The sequence below is a fragment of the Mastacembelus armatus genome, chromosome 6 (genome assembly GCF_900324485.2).
Source record: "Mastacembelus armatus chromosome 6, fMasArm1.2, whole genome shotgun sequence".
NCBI lineage: Eukaryota > Metazoa > Chordata > Actinopteri > Synbranchiformes > Mastacembelidae > Mastacembelus > Mastacembelus armatus.
The window spans coordinates 5,717,660-5,732,669 of record NC_046638.1 but is presented as its reverse complement, the minus strand read 5'-3'; the positions used below and the strand labels follow the sequence as shown (position 1 = coordinate 5,732,669).

General features: G+C 40.2%; 1 long non-coding RNA gene across 3 annotated transcripts in view; it reads right to left on the bottom strand.

Moving 5' to 3' along the window:
- Positions 1 to 4,426: 4,426 nt before the first annotated feature.
- The window catches only part of LOC113132707 (uncharacterized), a 36,393-nt gene continuing 25,809 nt past the window's right edge, over positions 4,427 to 15,010 (bottom strand). For all 3 annotated transcript variants that reach the window (XR_003295929.1, XR_003295928.1, XR_003295930.1), the window contains 2 exons: positions 12,580 to 12,671; positions 4,427 to 6,238 (listed from right to left, as the gene is read on the bottom strand). This is a non-coding gene — a long non-coding RNA (uncharacterized LOC113132707). The remainder of the gene's footprint in view (positions 6,239 to 12,579; positions 12,672 to 15,010) is intronic.

Sequence of the window (15,010 nt, the reverse complement as noted above, 5' to 3'; positions counted from 1 at the left end):
GTATGCTTACATCTTAAACTGAGATATAAGATGAGTATGTGCTCCTTTCAGCAGATAAATGTGCCTTTAGTGTCAAACTCTGCACATACATTGTTCTGCAGAGTGAAGCTCAAACATTCAATTAAACAGAAAACACATTTGAATATAGAAGGACTTTACCATATTTTTTCTTGTATACATTCCCTGTCACTTGAAAACCACTGGACATGGGAGCTGGTTCTGACACATGGCCAAGTTGTGAGGGTTTCCAGTCAAGCTGTTGCAATAAGCTATCCATTAATGAAGCAGTTCTGTTTTTCCAATTCATGCTGAGTGTGCAACTCTGTCTGCAGATTGCATCTCTCTGCTCTCTTGTTTCCTCATCCCATTCCCTGTCCCAGCTACCCATCACCCGCTGCCCACGTTTCTGGCAAAGCAATGTGTGAGTCGCTCTGCAGCTTGGCTCAAGGCCTGGAAGCAGATACTGGCTGTTCTGTTTGAGTCCTGGGACCACAGTGGAACCTCACGACCTCCATGCACATTCAGCACGTACATGTACAGTGGTGGAATATTCTTTACTTAAGTAGAAGTAGAAGTCCCACAATTTAAAGAACAGTTATTTGACATTCTGCCTATGCTTTAAATGATGTCTCATCATGTATCCATTGCACTGAGATTCTCCATGTCCATTGCTGTTTCTCCATAGAGAAACATTAGTTTCAGAAGTTATGGCTCATTGCAACATGACTCACATGTCCACAGTAACAGGCTATGGTCAAGACTTTCTGTCTGGACAACAGCTGGGAGACCATGCTTTCCACATCGAGATAATATAATGAACACAGTCCCATTTGCTTACAAAATGTCTGTCCCTGAACTCAGTAAGACTGCAATAAAACAGACTATGAAGAAGCAGCAACTTGATTAAGTAATTTGTAGTTATGAAAGGTCACCCATCCGAAGAATTATAGCTTTGGAGAAGACTGCCTTGACTTCATGGGTTGGTTTTGAAATTGTTGCTTCAAACTGAATCAAATAATAATTTTTTTTTTTTTTTTTGCTTTAATGAAATTAATTAATAAGAATGCTACAATGGGTAATCCACTGTTACTTATGCATAATAGCCTCTGGTCAAAGTGGATGCATATGGAAAGTTGTTCTCTGCTGCCACCTACTGCTGAGAAACTTCAGATTGTGGATATTACATGTGCACAGTCTAAACTTTTAACATAGTGTAATTTTACATTTTCAGTCAGAAAGCAGTCCAGTCACACTGTAATTCAATTTAATGCATAAAGCAAAATAGATATTTGATTAATCAATTAATATTGTATTCTTCTGTCACATCAAGTCCATTTTATTTATCGACTCAAAGAACAGTTCATTTGCCAGTGATAACATATTACAACATATTAAGCACTTCCTCAAGGGTCAAGTGTGTGCCAAGTAATATTTCTTTAGCAGGTATACTCTATAAGAATCTGATGGTTACATGCACTCTCTCACAGGCCATCATTCAAACAAATAAAACAATAACTAATTCATTATACTTCATATGATCAAGCTAAATAGATATTATCATGTTCTGCATACTGTATGCTCAGCATGTCACAAGTGAAAATGAGGGAGTTGTCATCATCAATGTAGTTGTAGTTGTAGTTGTGTTTTACTGTATGCAGCACTGTTGCCTCACAGCAAGAAGGTTGTGGGTTCGCAACCCGGCCTTTCCGTGTGGAGTTTGCATGTTCTCCCTGTGCTTGTGTGGGTTTTCTCCAGGTACTCTGGTTTCTTCCCACAGTCCAAAAACATGTATGTCAGATTGATTGGTGACTCTAAATTGCCCATAGGAGTGAGTGTGAGTGTGTGAGGTTGTTTGTCTTTGTGTGTCTCTATGTGGCCCTGTGATGGACTGGTGACCTGTCCAGGGTGTACCCCTGGCTTTCACCCAAAGAGGGCTGGGATAGGCTCCAGTAGATCCCTGTGACTCTGGTTAAGGAATAAGCGGGTATAGATAATGGATGGATGGATGGATGGGTTTTACTGTAGTGCCACCTAGAGGTAAGACAGTGAAACTATATAGACTCCATGCCATGCCCACAAAAGTTTGTTAACCAGTTAAAGCCTTAGTAGGCATAGAATTCAGGATCATCCAAATATGGCATAGACCAAATTTGGTAGAGATTAGAAGAAATATGGAGAATATGAGATTGGGGAAAAAAATCACAAATATCAAAAGATTACATTTGAACTAAAACTAATATAAATTTATACAAATTTTATTTAAACAAAAAACTAAACTAGGCGTAAATCAAATCAGGTGCCAAAATTAGCTCCAGCTTGTGAATTGTTGAGGGGCTGTTAATTATAAAAAAAGTAAAATGAGCTAACACATAGCTTTATTATAGTAAAATAAAATAATAATGTCATAATAATAATGAAAATGATCATTGTCTGCAGGTCTAAAATTAGGCAGTACTGCAAGCCATAAAATTATAATATGAAAAAAACAAAACTACAATATTAGGCAAATAAGGCACAATCATAAAGAAAATGAAATATAAAATGATTCCACTAGGTGATGCTTTTGCCACATGTAAAACAGATCATATACTGACTGCAAACTGCTGTTACTGAGGTTAAATGATTAAACTGTTAGACAATCTAAATATAAATGTAGAAAAAATGTCATTTATATATAAACAAGTGATTTCATTTGTTCTCCCCACGCTTGTGTGGGTTTTCTCCAGGTACTCTGGTTTCCTCCCACAGTCCAAAAACATGTATGTCAGGTTGATTGGTGACTCTAAATTGCCCATAGGCGTGAGTGTGAGTGTGTGAGGTTGTTTGACTCTATGTGACCCTGTGATGGACTGGTGACCTGTCCAGGGTGGACCCCTGCCTTCCCCTATAGATAATGGATGGATGGATTTCATTTGGTTGCCTTACATTTCAGACTTAATATTACATTTTATAATCACCATGGTACAGAATAATGTGACTGAATATATTTTTATACAAGCTTAGTGTTTGTTTCAGCAAATGCACATTGCTCAGTGGTTTAAATAAGGAACCTGCCCACACACAGCCTTCAATTCTATCCGCTTACAGTCGATCAATAACATTATTCCACTTATACACCTATGACATCATACTAAAGCTTAGAAAAGCCCTGTTGTGAGTGGTATTCGTTTTGAATTTCTGGGAACTTTGGATAAAGCAACAGTATACAACTGAATTCTGATTCACATGTTTCAGGATCCCAATTGCTTTTCCGTGAAGCAGCGAGGCAGGAGATGAAGGATGGCTTTCAGAGATGCAACTCCAGAGACACAATGCACACAGAGCCATTGTCTCATCAGGCTTAGCATTCAGCTCACTTTGTTTCATCGCTAAGGCCAAGGTTCAAGTCAGTTCAATATGGTGGCTGGCAGAGGACAGCTATACAATTGGGTGCAACCCACAAAAAACACTGGTCTACACACACGGGATTCAGTACAGTGGTAAATGTTTCCCATGCCGCAATGTTACAGCCCTGTGCTGTGCTACTCTAATGATGTACTGTCAGATAATACTTCTCATTGTGTCAGAGACATTTGGTGACTGTGTAACTAGCTTAGCGTGTCTGGTATTAGTGATATTAGCAAAACTCTGACATGCTAATTGAAAAAATATATGTTCAAACTGAGACAGTGGAAGGGTACAGTAGAGATTTTAGCTTTTGTATGTAATTATTAACAGTTTTTAAAAAACAGTTGATCGCTGGTTATATGACTCCAGAGAGAAGAACTAGGGTTGAGCGAGGGCTTTCACTGTGAATGACAATCCCAAGTCTGACCTTGATATGTGATACAGGGCTGCAATCTCAGACAGTGAGGAATGTCTGATGCCCAAGTTGGCCTGATACTGGCTGGCAGTCACCTCGTCATCTATTTGCATGTGTGTATTTATGTGTGCTGTTGGCCAGAGATAGAATACTGTAACCATCATCTGTTGCCATATGAATCATGCTGTAGCCAAAGAGATGAGATTGTGCCATGGATCTTCTTTCCTTCTGCTCTGCTTTGAGGCTTTAGGACATATCTGAGCTGCTGGCTGATTCCAGCAATTAATAGCGACAGTTCAGTCATGGTTTTTCAGAGATATTTTAGATATTTTCTGAACCATTCAACAGACAATGGATGTCTGGTTATGCTTTTTTTATGGTTAAACAGATTAGAAGATCTAACAGAATTTAGTAGGTGATGAGTGCTTTGTTGTTTAGGCAGTTACACATGTTGAGAGCAAGCACTACTGCACTCTATTAGTGTATAGAAACTTCATAATAAGAATGACTTTGCCTAGGAAATGATTTGACACCAATGTATTGGGACAACTGCAAAGAGTTGCCAATTTTTCAATATTTAAATTGCGACTTATGGATTAAAAGAACACATGAATGAGAAACTGATTAATCACTATGTTTTTTATTAATGTTTGAAGCACAAAATACAAATAAAGACAAATCCCACAATGAACAGACTTTACCTGCTGGTGCTCTCTGCTGCTACGATACGTGGATATGGCAGTGGATTCCTATCTAAGAGACAACCTGACGACTCAGGCTCTAGAGAGTTGAGCTGGTTTGTTTTTTTGATTCTGGGAGGTTTTTGATACTGCACACATGACACCATTTGTTGTCTGCATGGTGAAGTATTGCTGCCCTTCAGGGAAGGCAGTAGGTTGTATAGTTATCTCCTGATTGGGCAAAATCACTACCCTGAAACCACACAACCTACTACCTCACCCCGTACGAACATCAGAAAGGTCCTAGAGGTTGACAAGCTTTGCTGTAAACTTGTATTAGAAAACACTATGGTAGTGTGGCATCTAAACACTGTATATTATAAATATAGTCAAGAAACACTGTGAGATATGGTGTTCAGATTTTTACAAGAAACACACTTCTTATAAAAAACATCTTATGACTGATTGCTGAAGTTGACTTTTGATTTCACGCAACCAGAATTATTAGTTTGAAGTGAAGAGTCACAAAGTTTGATTATCTAAATCTTAAATAATGTGATAATCAAGAGATCATGAATCAAGAGCATAAGTTATTAAAAGTTACAAATGTGACAATAGTGATAGAACGAGTTTGTCCATTGGTACGAAGAGAATCAACAAAACATAACACTTATGAGAGTTTTATTTACCACAGTGTCTTAAAATGCAACCACAAAAATCACATGAAAAAAATCATGAAATTAAAGTAAGTACAATCTTAAATTACCTATCACCATCAAATGCACCAAATGAGTTGTGTTATTAGCAGTCCGTGGGTAAACATGCATATTCCAGTGCTGATCCAGATCCAAAAGCTCCAGCAATGGCATTTGATGACATTACAGCCACTTCAGGAAAGACAGTAAGTTGTATAGTTATCTCACAGGAAGGGTATGACCCTAAAACTATACAACCTACTACCTCACCCCAAAGGACAGTCTTAAAAAATAAAATCCATTCAGGTCCCTGTTCATGCAGGTAATCCGCTTTGACACATCCTGCTTTGTACAAAACAGTGCTTAAGATTCACAGAAACACAAATACACAAGCTGCTCTTCTCTGGGACACATCAACAGTGAGACCGGAGTCTGCGCTCAACACATGAACTGGGTGAACCAGTTCATGCCTCGAGCTGAGTGGGTATTCAAATGATCCAGCAAGGTTCATATGTCCCAAACAGAGTGTATAGCTAGTATATTTCCATATTCAAATGCAACCAGTATATAATTAAAGTGCACTTTGACAATTTTGCAGAAAATAGTTGGAGCTCAAAACTGTCAGTATGCAATGCTCCATAAAATACTGTCCATTAAAAAAAAACCGACAATATTTTTGGTCTACTTCAGTAGGCTCATGATCAGTGCTGAAAGTAACATTTAAAAACACAGAAATACATGTACAATATTGTGTAACATATGTAATGTCTATGTTTTCTGTTTCTTCTTATTTCTTAGTGCTGTTTCTGTGCTTCAGAGAGGAGAGTGTTAACATTAGTGACCAGTGTTGAGAGTATGTAAGCTTGAGCTAGCTCAATCCTGGTCCATATGTGCAGAGCAAAGGGCTGCAGCTGCTGTTGCTGTTAATGTTTCTCACCTGGTCCATAACACGCAGTGAAGGGAGGTAACACTGGCCTATCATCTCCTCCCTCCATCATGGTTTCAGCAGCATGTCAGGTTGCCTCCATGTGAAAAGTGCCGAAGGGGGAAATCTGTTATTCCTGCAACAATGAAAATGGAGAAATACTTCATCACAGTGACTAGATTTGACTTCTGTGATCAATTGCAAACACCCCAGTGGCTGACAGACTGTACATGAGTCTTTTTGATTCCTAAATGAAGACATATTGTCTGGGTTTTCTCACAATTTGTTTATGTGGTTAAGTGTATTTATAGTATGATTGTCTGAAATTATGTATGGCCCATACTTGTGTGTTCCTTGAGAAAACCACATCATCTTGCATGCTTTAACTGTCACAATCTACTGAAACAAACTTATATCAGGGTCATTTTTGCCACCATGAACCCTCTTCAGAATATTATTTTATCTGTGCAGGCACAAATACAGAACAGCACAATACAGAACGGAATGTCTTAAGCTGAGAGGCCCCATTCTGTCTGCTCAGTGGTGAGTCTGAGGCACTCTGCATTATTCAGCACTGCCTTACTTACACCATAGCACTGGATGAGTGAATTTTAAGTATGCACAGACACACACCCTCACAGCATAACATACATACACAAGGAGCACACACACACTTTGCAGACAGACAACCTGACAGAAGGAAAGTTACAGTATATGCACATACACCTATGGTAGTGACAGAAGGAAGTGAGACATGCAGTGAGGATGCTATACAGAAAACTAATTTCCATATAGATTTCATTTAAAGTTAATACTGTTGAAATGAAAAACAACAGTAACAAGGACTGGAAGCATTAGAGTACTGTTCTGCAGAAAACTTCAAATGAAGTTGAACATTACAGAAAACTTTATCATATTCATAACAAACACTTTTTAAACATTATTTTTCATGTTTCTACATTTACCTCAGTATATATATAGGAAACTAATGTCTGCATAAAGCTAATCAGCATTCATCTCACAGTCTATTCTCATTGTGCAGGTCTGCAAAAAGCTCAACGGTGTGGGGCCCAGACTTCATAAGGTAAGGTCAAGGCACACTACCTTCTTAGTCTGCTGACTGGACATACTTCAATCTAATATAGTGGATGGCTCTGGGGTCCTGACCAACAGAGTTCATGTCCAAGAAAGCTATTGCTTTCAAGTGAAGCCAGTGGCTATCATCTAGTGACAGGAAAATATTCACACACACACACACACACACGCGGACACAACACCACACACACACACACACACACACACACACAAACGTATTCCAGAGAACCAATATGCAACATAAGCACACATACACGCGCACACAGGCATGTACCCTTGTGCATACTTGTTTAGGGCTCTTTAAACAGTTATGCAATACAGTCTAAAAACACTTCTTTTACTAAGCACTTGTCCATCTGGAGATTCAGCCTTCTTAAAAGTGTGCAAGCTCAGCAAGCACTCCTTCACTCTGTAACTGATACACTGCTTTAGCCTTACACCTCCATTAGCTAGCTGTTTAGCGGTGCCAAGGTGCAAAGTCCTTCTTTCTACACCTCATCGTCTCATAATGTCACTAACACATACTCACTGTTAGGCATGCACACATGATGTATAAACAAAAACATGCACGTAGCCAAGGGCACAGTTTTAAATGCATGCACATGTGCACACACGTTCACACAAACATGGAAAACATCCTTAAGCTAAAACATGATATTCATTTACCTCATCACATTTTCACACAGCATTTACAATGAAAGCACATACTGTTTAAAAAGCCACTTTAATTTCATCACACTTCAGTCTAAGTGCTACAGTGCCTATCAATCAATACTGAAGCTTAGTTTCATCAGTGAAAGTATGATGGAGTGGAGTACTGTAGCCTTGTAACCTGATCTTTGGGGCTGTGGTGGTCTGTGGTCAGTCAGCATCAGAGGTCATTTGGATTTGGTCATTTTTTATCAGCCTAAGTTTTACACAATGCACCTGTAAATTACATTATTTTCTGTATATTTCTATTCATCCACCACACCATAGATAAAATCATTAAATTATTTGATTAGTGTATGCAGTCCAGTAAGTCCAGATTTTAGATTCTAGACCTGTATTTTAAGGCTGTGGCCGAGTGCCCATTTAATATTTTGTTAATGTTTACTGTATCTGAATAGATCTGGATATCTTTTTTAAGGTATATTCCTGTCAATAACGTCCAACATGGATACACAGTTAACAGCTCACAAATAAAGCCACAATGTACATCCAATGCCATCCTAGACATGCAGGACCACTTAGGCAGACAGAGGAGATGAACTACTGCAAAATTTCAAGAACAGAAAGTTGCCACCAAGTACCTACTTAGGCTCAAGGGTGTGTTCCATAAACAGTCATCGAATTTCTATCATATAATTTCACCAAAATTAGACAATTTTGCTATCAGAGGGCTTATATGAATATGGTTGATCTTTGCAAATATTCACAGTAAATGCATGCATCAGTTCTATTATTAATACATGTACAGTACATATTCAAATAAGGGATATGGTCACACATGCTTGTGCTTGTGTGCATGTAATTCTTCATTGTTCAGCTACTAGTGAAGTGGTGTTTGGCACAAACAGAAGGAATCCAGACAAACATGGTGGAACATTTATAAAGGCAAGGAGCCCCCCCCCCCCCCCCCCCCCCCCCCAGTCCCCCAGGGTAGCACAGCAGGCATGACCCATCTATTTATACCAAGGCCAGGGGGAAACAGGGGGAGGCAGAGGGAGGACAGGAGTCAGGGAAGTGGAGAGGTTGCATGGGCAGGTCCTGTTACACATGCCAGGGGGGATGGCTGGGGCAAGCCACAGGGGGATTCTGCTCAAAGTCAGACAGGCTGACCTCCTCGTCACCTCTGCATGAGGCAGATATTGAGCTCACAAACAGTGCATGAATGTGCCCTAGGAGAATGAAAAAAGAGGGAACTTATGTGTCCATGTGAAGATGTTTGAGTGTATGTGTCCATGTGTTTGTGGAGATACGTGTATGAATCCACACGTATTAATATATGTACTTGGTGTCTGTGTGGTGTTTGTGTGCAGAACAACATGTACATGTATATACATGTATGGTATGAGTATAAAAAATACTCATGCCTACGTGCTTAATATGTTTCTGCCTGTCATGCTGTGAGATGAAACAACCAAAAGCCCTAACTCCCCTCCCCTCACACATGCACACATACAAGCTCTCCACCCTTCACTTCCCCAGCAGAGCCATAAACATGCCAGGTGAAGATAGCTGGATCAGGCAGAGTTAGCAGATCCCAGTGCGGCCCCCCCAGCCCCATCTTTAGAGTTAAAAAACGACCCCAATCATTGTAATGACAGGGCACACAGCATGGGTCGGCCAGACCATTTATCTCTCTCACACACTGTACAGATTCACATGCACAGAGAAAATATACACACACTTGCATGCACATGTACATATGTCTATGTACATAGGTCTATGTAGGAGCTGCTTATTTATGAAAGCTTGACTGGTGTCTATTACAACTATGGAGTAGGTATGTTCTATATATATATATATATATATATGTATATATATATATATATAACTAAATATATATATATATATATGTGCTATTGGAGGCTATTGAAACATGCATTGCCATGTGGCTGCTGGTGAACCTTTGTCTATTAGGGGTGTCCCAACACGGCCGCATGCCCAGCTATGCTCTGGCCTGCCTGCAGGGCCCCTTTCAGCTTGGGCAGTGCCCCATTGAGCTGCATCTGTCACGGGCTATATTTAGAGGGTAGGACAAATACCTTTCTCCCTCGATATGAACATCAGTTAATAGACAGAGGGCCAGAGTAGGCAGACAGGAATCTGTACAGTTTATAACCTTGAAGAGCTTGTTACTCCCAGGGTACAGTTAGCTGTAGTCAGTCACACTACAGTGGTTAGCCATTACAGCTAAAATTTTAGGCTGTAAATATAACATAGTTAACCACAGTTAGCACTGAAAAGCTTGATTTGGCAGCAAGATGCTAGTGTAACTGCCTATAGTTCCAGGACTGGTGCAACATAAGGTGGTATATACAGTAATGTACAATGATAAAGATACTTAATACTTTTCATTCTGTGAATTAAAGAATAATGAGTGAATTTCTGTTTATTTTAACTCCCTTCAAATAGTCCTGCATTTCTGCATTGGTATGTGTGGCAGTGCCAGCAAGGCAGTCAGTGTGTGATATGTAACCATGTTGCATGGCCATCTGCTCTATACAGTATAACCATAAACAAATGCAGGCAGGCCAGTTTCACAGTATCATTTCCAAGAAGTCTATGCCGGGTAAATGTATTCATACTTTGGTCTCTGGGTAGATGCTGTAGAGATATGTCCTAGAAACAGACCACATTTATGTAATAGCGTTCATAATTCATTCCACAAACACAATATGGAGGCCACCCTGTCCCATATCGAACACATGGCCAGATTAAGGAGTTAGGAGCAGAGTGCATTCTGAACTGTTAAAAAGCCACTGACTGCCTGAATCAGAGCTTCTCCGTGACAGACCTAAATAGGCCAAGTTTTACTGCTGGAGGGACATCCACTATATTTTGCACCTAAAGTTTAAATTACATGACAACAAAGACACACACTGATACAGTAAGTTTTTACAGCAACGCTTCAGGCCATAAAAAATATAGCATTCAGATCGACAGTAGCCTACATTTGTGCTGTTTTGGTGTACTGCGAGCTGACAACAAAATTTTTTTTTTTTTAATATTTATAACACTCACATATTGATGTCTTCTACAGTGGAAAGCACCAAATGCTTTAGGTGTTGGCACACTGGTCAGTTTAACTGCTAAGTTATGAAAAAAGACACTCAAATACTCTAAGTATCCACATTAAGCTGATTATTCTGGCGCTATAATGACTTAACGTTAAGTTGAATGAAAAAGAAAATGACTTCAAACACAGGAAAATTAGCCACTTTCTATAAAGATAATATTTTTTTTATTTTTACATTTAGAGGCTAATTACGTAAACTGTGAATGTACTATGTACTAGAAGAAAATGACAAATTAATTCTGGGTTATAAAACTCCATCTAATCTATTAAGCAAATTATTTCATTTTTATGGAACTGCGGGTCAAATGACAAATACCACAAATGACAAGAACAATTCCTAAAACATCAGCTCCACTAATCTTCCACTATCTCATAACATAATGAATGCTAAAACCCTGGTATTTGTGTGATGCTGTCAAGTTAGTTTATCAATTGGCCGGTCATGAGGAAAGCAGCGTCACACACCTACTGTTGTATATAGTATCTGTGGTCTTAGGGTCAGATGAGAGGATTTTAATAACATCTGCACATGTAATCAAATGCCTACAGACAAATGCCAGAATTCCACAGTTGTGGGCAGCTAGCTAGTGCTTCTGGAGGTTGTAGGGTGCGGCCTGAGGTTATTGAGTCCATATGATACAGGCGCAGTAGGGTTTGATGCTACAGCTAACAGTTCACTGTGGTTAGAGTGGAGACAGGTAAATACGCACAGGGTACAACTTCACCCTTGCACTCTGGCATTGGCTATGATAAGCAGACAGGCTGTATTTTGACAGGGGCCAGGATGCTGGGGAGTGTTGGTGGTGTGAATGAGAGACGGAAGGTGGAGGGTGAACAGTGGTTATACAGCTGTGGGCCGTGCCAGCATGTTTGCCCCAGTGGAAAAGAAATGTTAAATGTTAAGTGCACCCACCCAGGGTCAGAAGATGAGCTTATAGGTCCCAGAGGGGATGCTGTTTGTTTGTATGCAGCCAGTCTGCAACAATTAAAAAATTCTCTCCCTCAGATAAGACATATTAAGGATTCTATCATTTATATTGACAGCCCTTTTTCTCCAGTTCCTACCACTCCTCACTGTGATCCTGAACCCAGCATCTAGTTGCACCCACTTTTTCTCCACCACTTTACTCTGCCCCTTTCATCCTGCTACCTGACTATTTTGGCAGTGATACACAAAATGGCGGCAGGGAGCTGAGAGCTGGAAGGCAGAGAGTGGAAGCCATTTTCTCAGAAATCCAGGTCCCCGGCACAGAGAGTGTCAAGACTTCCCATGGCTAGTAGACAATGAAGATTACACTCTGAATGTTTTCTGTGCATGTGTACTAGAGACTTTTTTTTAAATTCACCACACTAAGGCCATTGGGACCACTTGGCCTTTCAAATGGAATAAAAGCAAAAATTATGATTTAATCAGGTGCTGGCTCATGTTCTATCAAAAAGAGACTGAAAATAGTAACATGCCACACATATAAAAAATGAAACTTGCACAGCATCTAATTACAGACTTCATCTCATTAAATGAAATTCAAGACAATACAACAGCTTCACAATGCATCATTAAATAACATATTCAACTTACAATACATTACGGTACTCACAATGCTGCTGTGATCGGCAATCTGTCTGTCAGTGATTTTACTTGTTGGTCAAATTGTTTCTCTTTGGTTGAAGTCAAAACCCATCTTACTGCCTACAAGAAGGAGAGGGAGACAGAGATGAAAACAGTCATGAGAGTGGGGATTGTACAGGGAGAGACAATTTACAGCAGTAGTAACAGAGACGAAGAAAAGACAACAGAGAGAAGTAGAAACAGAGTTGAAAAGCCAGTAACAGCAGCAGCAGAGAGCTGTATGTGCTCCTCTCTGTAGCCTGTTACTAATAAGCTTGCCCCACAGTCTTGCATGACCAAGGAAACTCATTAGTAGAACATGTAACATACCCCACCCTCTCTGCTGGCCTGTACTCTCACCCAACACCAACACACAAGCTCTGCCGTGGCCTTGGCCTTGCCCAGTAGCACCCACTCACTGCAGATGTACATGCACTTTGGCATGCTGTATTACTGAAGGCCTGCAGTGTCGTGTGTGGGTGAGGTGGCACATAATCGTGCACTTGTGAGTATAATAAGACATTTTCGGCATATTCGGCAAAGTATGTTTGTGTTTACACAGCAGTGCATGTACGGAGTGTGCAGTATTGTCTCAGGCATCTTCGGAGACGTGCTGGTGTTATCATGTGCATACATAATACAGTCTGTGCAACCCAAGAACCATAACATGGGACAAACAACAGACGTAGTTAGTCATTATTAATTAAATCTCAACTCACAGAAAAATAAAGAGTGCGAGAGATAAAAACGTGAGCATTGTCCTCTAGCAGACCAAGGAGGACACTGCTAATTAAAAGCCACCACTCAGCACGACAGCGGCTGCTGAAGGGTGATAATTCTGTACAAGGACGCTAATTGCAGTGCAGGACATGGCCTTGCTGGGAAAGGGTCTTTTATATATTGTTTCTAACATTTGTAATTACAGTGCAGTGCCTTGGACTACAGCCAGCACATGTTTATGGGCCCATGAGTAATCCAACTCCTCCAGCCCATGGAAAGAGATTCATGTCAGAGCTGTGCACTCACTGCATTCTGCACGAGTGTGTTGTTTGTGTGTTTATGCATATTGATGACTCATGAAGCCTTCACCACATGAATGACTGCAAGTATTGTAAGAAGACACAACAAGTAAGTAAAACTTGAACATACACACATTACTAGAGTTCTGAATAGCACTGTAGAAAACAGCACTACAATTCACTGTCTGCGCTGAAATGAATAACACAAAGAAAGCTGTATTTGTTTTTTTCCCCCTAAATGTACCCAATATAATTCAGCTCAGTGCTGATGAACAGTAAGAAAGTGATGAAGTGCGGGTGAGGTGAGGGAAGGGATTTGCAGTATGTTGATAGTCTGAGAGTTGCAGGCAAGGCCTTTCAACACTTCTAACTTTACCTCCAAGTGGAACAATTTTGCCGATTCTGCAGTTTTTCACTCACTAAACTGCCTTGGCGACAGCACAGGCCAAAAGCTGAAGAAATATATGAGCGCTGGAAAAGAAATGTTGAGTGGGCGCAGCTCAGTGTAATCTGGAATATCATTTTGCCTGGCAGGTACATAAAACAAGTATCTGTTCTGATGATGTGTGCTGAGACACTCACATGTGATGCTGCAGACTAAAGGGTCTCTAAAGCATATACTGAATGCACTGAGCGGTCAGAGGCAAAGAAAACGTTTGGTTTTATTTCAATAATTCTAAATATTAATCTGGTTGGGTGAAAGAAATCTTCCTGTTAAAAATCTCTTGAGTAAGTTCAATGCACAGTTTTCAACACATAGACCCTGGTTGTGCAGCAAGTGTGTAAGACAATCACCCTTGGGTAAATAAACTAAGAAAAAACCTTGACATTAGCCAAAGGGCCCATGATGTAAAGCAACCATGTGAAAGTTACACAGATCTTGTTTGAGAGGGTCTACAGGAAAAGAGGGGAGGAAAATCTATATCATCTGTCACCCTTGAAACTCTCCCCCAGTCCAATATTATGTCATTATGACTACGCTCACCATCTCTGTGGAGTTGCTGTGGTTTTGTGGATAAATTACATGTGACACTCCCAGCTGACATCTTATTAACACAGGGAGAATAAAATGGCCCCCAATCCTCAGTAGTCAATGAACTAATGGCTTCCATGTATGGGGAGAGAGAAGTGAGGAGAAGCAGGTTTAGAGACTGTGCATGTGTGATGTGTGCACAATCAGGATATGTGCATCAGCAAATGTGGCTGTAATTATTTTTTGCTTTTGCTCAATATCTTTGGCACTTGCACAAACAACATCAACCCAAAAATGTATGTATAATTATGTGCACCCTCTCTTCTGTCTTTTCAGCCTGGCCTACTTCCTACTGTACAGTACTGCTGGTCCTGTAGGAGTGCGCCACAGCCTGTAGTGGCCACTGTACAACTGTTCATCATCTACCC